This window comes from Thalia democratica, chromosome 5 (assembly GCF_965202585.1).
Source record: "Thalia democratica chromosome 5, ktThaDemo2.hap1.1, whole genome shotgun sequence".
In the NCBI taxonomy this organism is placed as follows: Eukaryota; Metazoa; Chordata; class Thaliacea; order Salpida; family Salpidae; genus Thalia; species Thalia democratica.
In genome coordinates, this window is record NC_139169.1 from 63,917,658 (window position 1) to 63,927,036 (window position 9,379).

Here is a 9,379-nt window from a genome sequence, read left to right on the forward strand (position 1 = left end):
TTCATTTTTACAAGCAAACACTCATTAATTTCAAGCTAGAATATATGAATTATTTTATCTGTCAATCCTCGTTTAAATAAACCTGTTTATTACTTTTTATTATATTAATATTTATTTATATAATATTTCTAATGTCTTTTAAAGTACTCTAGTTTTAAGTACTTTGAACTAAAAATAACAATTATTATTTATATAAATAAACTGTATACTTTTTTTTTCAAATTACTTTCTGATAAACAAAGTTTAATTTTAGAAATGGTTAGAGTACTTACTAATGTATTAAAAAAATTAATTACTGTATTTTAAAAAATTTTAAATTAGTTTATAAAACACTTAAGTTATATATAAAACAACTGTAACATTTTTATAAATGATTTATGTTTATTCGACACCGCGAAAAAAAGGTAATTATGAGTCATGAATAATGAACTCAAAAAAGGGTCATTAACTTAAAACAGCGACTATAAAAATTCAAGTTTTACTATAAAACACTACTAGTTTATTTTGTAATTGTAAGGCAAAGAAAAGTTTGTATATTTCGTTCCAAGACTAGCTAATCATCTTTTTATCTGTGAAAAAATAAGCGTTGTATTATCTGTAACATAAAAGATATTGTTGATGTTTATATTTATGTGATACTAAGAGCTCAAAGAATTTTACAAAATGTTTGATTATTTTTACATAGTAAGAAATAAATAAGCTCTATTTAAGAACATAAAAAACAGAAAAAGCTTCAAAAATTATATCTTGTGGAGGTAAGTAACATTGAATTCGGCGCACTATTATTTAAAAACAAATTACTAAAAAACAAACCAAGCCTTTAAAACTACCCATTAAGATTACTTTTTAACTTAATGAAACTGTTTTTCTTTTTATTTTTATTTAAAAGGAGTGGTTATATATTAGCTTATTGAACGACAAAAAAAAGAAGCTGAAAATATTCGCTCCTAAGACCTGGTGCACGAAGAACCTTTCGGTTATCAAGTCGCACACCTCTTTGATACCTTCAAACGTCTTAAATTTCGTTATTTAATAAAAAACTAGTCAATAACTTTCTTTTTTATTAGAAAAAACCAAACTTACTAAAAAGATTTTTTAAATCAACAAAAACATATATATTGATAAATACTAAACTAACGTTTTAGAAATTGGCATATTTTTCCCAAAGATGCCTTTTTTTTATTGTTCAGTACATTCGTTTTTGATACAAATCTATTGAGAGTAGTATATTTTACATTTATTTTACAAGTTGTTTTGCTTTACAAAAATTATTATTGATTATAAAATATATACTAACAAATTTCACAAAAGTACTATTATTTAAAAAAGATTATAACTAAATGTTGTATTTATTTACCGAATTTTCTCCGCACTTAGTGCCCTGTAGAACGTCGTATACGTGGTACCATCCTTCCATGTTCCAATCCGCCCACTCATCTTTGGGCGTGTCTTGTCTTATGCCTTCGTAAATAGATTCATAAAATGGCATCGTTCCATCTCCACATACCAAATATGAACAAGAACTATACTGTGAGTAAGTTTAAAGCATAAAACTAGATGAAAAATAACAATATTTTGTTAACCATCAAAGTGTTGCGATTGAACCAGTTAAAATATTTGAATTAGTTTGCTTTTTTATTTACAAACAAGATTAAGAAAAAGCTTAGGTATAACGTTTTAACACGTGTTTGTTTTATAATATTATACACTTAGTTTAGGAGTTATAAAATATTAATGCAACCAATTTCTTACATTCTCAAAGCTTTTATATGAAAGAGATATCAGTTTACACTGATCATCAAAACTGTAATCCGTTCCAGGGTATTTAGTAGGTGGAGTCAAGTAATGTGTCCCGTTGTCATTTTTCAGATAATTATTTTCAACATATTTTCTGTTTCAAAAGGCTGAGTTATATGTCTAACTCTGCAGTTTAACAAAAAGTTTTTTGATAAAATATTTTGTAATTCTTTAAATATATACTTTATTCAACTTATTACACACGCTCAAGTTTTTGTAACATTAATTATAGCGAGCTTATTCATTTTTTGGAAATTTAAGAAAAAATAACGTAATTACCCGTTTGAATCAATAAAGTAGTTTTTTACTTTTACTTATAAAATTGTGCTTATCAAAACTTTGCATTTAAAGATTATGTTTAAATATTTTTATTCATAATCTATAAAGCTATTTAATTTGATTATAAATAATTCAAAAAATAATTCAACTATATTGAGGTAGAAATCAAACATTTTTCTGTTACACTCGGACCAATCAACCTTTTCATAATTTCCAGTTCCTCTGACATAGTCCATAATGTATCCAGTTGTAGCAACAGGTATATCGCATTTCACAAAAGTATGATGTAGTCCTAGTCTGTTTTATTACAAAGAGCTCTAAATAGTTATTACTAAAAGAGAGAAATTTTGATAAATTTTAGATAATTTTTGGTTTTATTGATTTTCGATATCAGCATTTCTTCGACTAACTAAAGCTTTTAGACTTTAATAATAACGAATGAAGTTATAAACTCATCACTTAAAAAATAGTTATTTAGAGCAGTGGTCTTCAAGGTGTACACTGGTGCACACGAAATTTTTTTTTGGGGTGCAGGAAATTTTGAGATTACACAAAAAATACATAGAGTTAGATTAAGTATGTAATTAATATTTAATAAAGTATTTAAAGAATACTAAACTGGGGATGTTGTAGTAATCGCGGAGAAGTGTTCAGTTAATAAGTATGCAAGACAAAGCCGTATAACTAGGATATCATTGTGAAAATAAGGTAAAACAAATAAAGAGATCATTTAAAAAGAGAATCAAATAAAAAATTTCAGCTTCAGTTGTTAAATTGTTAGCATGTAAATACAAACTGAGTTATGACTTTTAAGGGGAAATGCACTAACAAAAGTATTTACGTAGTCCCACCACTAGCAGCCATTATTAAAATTTGATCTTGGGTGCGCCGATTTTATTTTTTGCAGCTTGGTGTACACAGAATTCGATTAGCTTGAAGACCACTGATTTAGAGATCTAAATTTTAAGACTTAAACTTATTTGAATTTGATAAAAGCATAAATTAAAAAATTTTATGTTTCATAAACAACAAAAGTTTTAAATATTTAAATAAAAAGCAAGTTTTAAACATGTTTTATGTTAAACTCTTAAACATTTATAAACTATTGTTAAAAATTATGAAATTAAAAACTAAAATCAAAACAAGGATTCCTTAAAATGGGAAGTACCGTTCTAGTGACTATGGAAAGGGTAAAAGAGTTTGCGGATTTCGAGTTCGGAGCAATCAAAGAACTTCAATTTACTATTGATTTTTAAATAGCTTTTTATCTAACTCTTGCTTAATTTTCAATATTTTATCTTGAGATAAAGCTATGTTGGAAACCAATCAAATTTCAAAATTCACTCAACTAACATATGGCCAAGTTCGTGAGCTACAGTCCTAGCAACAAACGAATACTGCATGTTTTCTCCTCCGGTTCCAATCACTATGGCCGAGTAACTTGAGCCAACAGAAGCTATCATATTAGTCCTTCCTTGATTTACAGTAAAAAATTATTAAGCAATATTGAATTTGTAAACAAAAAATTAAAAGTTCAGCATAATGTTAGTTAAAATAAACCAACTTGAAATGAATAAAAAGGCAGATCTGACTTTGTTAAAATATATAATTTTCTAAAGCGCACCCAATCAATAATATAAGCTATTAGAAAAACTAAGGAGCTAATAAATACATAAAAACTCAAATGTTATTCAAGTTAAGACTTAATAAAACAACTTACCATTTCCGTAGGGAATTGCGTCAGTCATGTAAATTGTAACCTGCCCATCTCTGTGATACTTTTTCAAACCAACGTTGGTCAAATAATTTCTCAATATTTCAAATTTCATCATCTCACCTGAATACAACAGTATCTCAAGCTCCTCAAGCGGCAGCAAAACCGGTTTTTGGACTTCTATCTCGTTTGACTGCGTCATTTTAAAACACTTAGTTGTTAAATATGGTGTACAAAATGATGTTAAGCTCATAAACGTAAAGTAAAATGATAGGTCTTAAATTTTTATTGGGATAAACCTTTTGAATACCCAGGGAAGTAGAAATGAGAAATTTTATTAAACTTTTTAATTTACCTCTTCCTCATCAAGATATTGAATTTCTTTCATCGCCACTTTAAATGGACGTCCAAACTTTTGATAATAGTAAGCCACCTGTTTTGTTAAATATATTGAATTTATATATACTTAAGTTAAAAATTTTAGTTGTATTTTTTATTTATTTAAAAAATTTTATTATCAATAAAAAAAAATCCTTATAAGTAAAGTAAACACTGTAACTCACTTTTTGGTACTTTGGTATTTTATTTAATCGTAAAATTTATGCTTAGTTTTGAAATTTTAATATATGAAAATAGTAAACTTAATTACTTTTTTAATGTTTACTTATCAAAAACCTATATTTGTTTTACATTTTTTTTACCTAAAAAATGTTTGTAAAAAACTTTGGACTCCCCATTGGCCTTAAAAGTTTTTTTGGGTTTATTAAACTTAATAGATTTATTACAAATGATTTTAAATGTTTATTTTTGGTTCTTTAACAAAACTAAATAACTTTTGGTGTAGATGTACACATATTCTTTAAAATACAGTAACTATTCTTATGAGTACACAATTCAAGATTTTGATATTAATTTTTTTTTATTAGATTTGTTTGCGTCTTAAATAAATTTTAATTACAGCTTTGATATTATAATTTGTTTAATAAAATATTTAGTTGGAAAAATAAACTAAATGATAAAAAAAATATATATTTTCAATAATAATAGATTTAAACTTCCAATGGATTATGATAGAAAACTATAACCTGGCCATGCACTGCCCATAACCATTTTTCAAAATCTTCCAACGTTTCAAACTTTTTTAGAGTTTTGTAATCGACCACGTATCTAACGGATAATACCTTCGTTTGTAGGTTTGGGTGATTGTTGAAATATTCAACAGCATCTTCAACGTCTGAATCGTCCGCCATATAGCTACTGTTACCTGTTTGTTTTTTTAAAGTTCAATTTAATATTTGTAAAATATTTAATTGAATTTAAAATTTTTATAGATTTATTTGCTCTACAATTACGTTTGTTCAAACGGCAAACCTGAATGATCCCCAAAATCAGTCCATCGTTTTGTTCTTTGTAGGTTTTCAGATGAAAACTTGTAAGTAGCTCCATTGTTCATAGTAATTTTCTAAATAATGATAAGAAATTTCAACTTCAGTACAACTTATTAAACTAAAAACTTTAGAGCTTTTGAGCCATAAACTAAAACAGTGTTGTAAATAAACTTCGCAAACTATCATTAACTTCTTTTTTGTTCTATACAAGAAAAAAAAAAGCTTTTAGTTCTTATTACTGTTTTAATTAATTATTTTTATTTAGTGCACTTATTCAAGTTATCAATTTTTTATGTATCATTTTTTCATCAAATAATTTATAAGAACAAAGTTGGCATTACCACTTCAGGGCATAGTTGAATATCAGCAGTTATTGAGGAATCATATACACCAGTTCCTTGATAAAGACAGATGTTATTTTTCTTATTTTGTACTTCTACCCTTAGTAAAAATGGCAATGAATTTCTTGCTCTAACGTAAAGATGAAATCGATTCACCTAAAAAAGCAAATTAAGACTTAGGTTTAGTCTAACTTGTTGTAAAAAGAAGAGTTTTTAAATCAAAATTGCGAAAGTCTTTAGTATATATTATTTTTAATATATATATGACTAAACGTTTAATCGATAAACTTTTTCAAAACACAATACATTATTTTTTAATGTCATGCAGAACAAATATACAAAATACTAAAGTATTAAGTACTTCAAGTTCAAAAAACTATACAAATGAAACAAAATGAATACTGTAATAGTTTAAACTTTTATGCAGTTTATATGGGGAATATAAACTGCTTAGATTATTAACTAACAATACAAACATATTCTACAAACAGAATACAATGTTCACCAAACAGTTTATTTAATACAGCTGTGTTTTTAAGCTGAATAAAATCAAAATAATTTTTATTTAGTCAATAATTTACTTTTAGTACAACTAATAAGATTATATTAACTATTATATTGACTTTTATTAAAATAAAACTTGTTATAAATACTAAATTTACAGTCATGTTTGCGCCGTATTTTTTGTTAAAAAAATCTTTAGTCGACTTCAATGGGTTTCGTAAATCGTCGCTGATAAAGTACCCATTTGACTCACAAACAAATAATTCTGAAATTTCTTTAACATCTATTGGTGCACTTCTAGTATGCTGTCGATAGTTTTTAAATTACAATAAATATTTTTTATCAACTTTTTACTTTAAATAATTTATAATTTCTAAATGTAAAAGTTTTTAGCGGTTTTAAAACTATTGTTATCTTACACAAACATTTAGTAAAATGCAAAAATTTAAACATTAATTTCTACATGTAAAATCATTTTTATAAAAGATGTAACTTTGAAACTAACGAAAAAGCAAAGTGTAGCTAATAGAATAACCACTGCTGACAGCTTCATCTTTGTATTCTTCTATTTATAATACTGTTAATAACTGTTTTTACAAAAACTCGAAATTTGTATATATTTTACATGGTAAAAAAAATAAAAGAAACTTTTCAAAAAAATGTTTTCATTTAAAACTAACTAGTTTGTACATAAACTAGAAAAACTAAATTTCAGGTAGTAACAATATAAAACTTTAAATTTATTAAGATGTATGGAAGGTTTTTATTTTTATGTTTAAACTTTTCATGAAATTTGTAGTTCTGTATTTAAACTAAAGGTAAATATTAACAATAAATTTTGATTAGGAGTAGTTTAGAGTAAGTATAAAATTAATGGTCTACAATATTAGGCAATAGGGATAAAAATTCAGAAGTAGTCTGAAGTTGTTCCTGATTTTTCTTAATTAACCTAATTTTTTGTTTGCTGTAAGTTATTGTAATGAACTGCTTTGTTAATTTCCCAACACTTATAATATACTTTATAATCCAAAAACTATCGACAATCATTCTGAATTTAGGGTAAATTTGAGTCATTTTTCTTGACTTAAACATTTCATAACACGATAACTTCTTTGTTCTTTGATATAAAAGTATATATTTTACAGAATTTAATTGCTTAGTTATAGAGCTAAAACAAAATATTTTTTTTGAGATTGGGTTTATTTAATTTTTTTGGTTGGTGCTAGAGCCCATTGAAACAGTGGGATATTTTGTTTTTTAGTCTTCAGAACATTTCTCAATTAACACACATATTAATTTTTTTTTAAATATGCTTAAATAGGTTTACTTTATTACTCAGTGAACTTGTATTTATATAAACTCGTAAATTTTTAAGATGTTGGCCTTTTTTTAGTTTTAGTCTTTAAATATGGCCATCCTACACAGTGCATAGTCAAGAAATAAACTTTTTAAAATAATCTAAATTCACCAAGTAAAAAACTTATTTTCATCAAACTTTAAAAAATAAAATGCTTATTTTTATAAAAAGAACAAGAAAAGAACAAATTTCAGGTTTTTTATTTAAAATTTCTCAAATTATAGGGTTTTCCATGATTTCAGCTTTTTGGCAACCTTGAGTATTCTAATAGTTCAATAAAACAATCAAGATATAATATGAGACATTTTCAATATTTATTATAAGGCTTATTTATTTTCTAGCAACTTAAAAGTACTTTAGCTTTTTTTTCTTCTAAGTAATAATATGGAGGATAAGTACACAGAAAACAGAGTTGCCACTCTTTGAGTTGAAAACAATTTATCTTGAGTTAGCAAAAACTGTTCTAAGTTTTATAAAGTATTATTAGTTTTCAAACTTTAATAAAATAAAGTTCTTCAACAAAATTGGATACCAAATAATTCAATATTAGAACTAAGTCAACTAAATATCATTCAAAATCTAAAAAATCTGCCCTGAGCTTTTGATAAAAATATAAAACTATCTACGTCAGCCTGAGTCAAAAGAGAAAGTTAAAAATATCCTGAACTGTTACCAAGCTGTATTGAGTCATCCTGAGATTTTCATAATTTTCAAAATATCATAAGTTATTCTGAGTGTGTAATAATCCCACCAATTGCGCAAATAATTCTTAAACTAAAAAAATGATTCAGTAAACAAGAATTCTTTGATCATGTAATTCTGACTCACATTGGCATGTAGTCATAACTGTTAGTTTTATTATAAAAATTCTCATAATGTTTAGATTTTCAAAGGTTTATTTAGTTTAAAGATTTTTTTAATAAAAAATAAATAATAAGTTAGTTCTGTTATAAGTAGAGATCTTTAATTGTTTTTTCAAACAACCAAACTTATAATATAATCACAACCACAAAAACACTAAGCATATCACACTAGTCATTTAAAAAGAAATAAATACTGATCACTGTCTAAAACCATTTTAAAAATACTTAAATAAGGTCTGCCAAAGGTTAAAAATATCTTTTCCAGGTTTTAAATTAAAAGGGTTTTTGGTCTATTTTATTGTAAATTTAATTCTAAGGTAAGAACTGTGTTAAACAGTACTACAACTTTGGAAAGATACTGTAAAGCTATTTTAAATGAGTTTTTTGATTAGAAGTACCGTAATGATAACTTTTTTTCATTATGAGAGATTTTTTGCATCTAAAAAAAATTTCATTACTTTACATGTAAAAGTTCTTTAATATTTTTTTTTTCAGAATTCCAGGGTTTTCCAGGTTTTTTTTTTAAACTTTTAAAATTTCAGGTATTCACAGGTGTTTTTAGCCTAAGTTGTCAACTTTTAGTTTTTCCAAGGATTTCAAACAACCCTGAATATAAAAACTTTATAAAAAATAATCTTGAGAAAAAAAATACTAAAGATTATTAAAAAACTAATTATTAAAAAATATATGTACAAACTAGCTTGTGTTATCTAAAAAAAACTAAACTAGTCGAAGTTGTTTTTTTTTTCATTTGTAAATTGTCTGACTAATGATGAAGACTGTGTGTGTGTGGCAACCGTGAGCTCATTGGATATAAGGAGTACTTCAATATGAACAGGGTTGCTGCTCGTTATTTCAAAATTTTTTCCAGGTTTTTCAAATTTCTTCCAGGTTTTTAAAAGTACACATTTTTGGGTCTATTTTTAGTTTTAAGTTAATTTCTTTATAAGAAACTGTGTTAAATAGTATAAAAACATTGAAAAGATATTGTAAAGTTACTTTAAATGTGTTTGTTAATAAAAAAATGTTTTGATGATGACAAAAAAATCTTATTTATACGATAGATTTTTTGTGTCAAATCAAAATTTTACCACTGAAAATGTAAAGATTATTAAAAATTCCAGGTTTTTCCAGGT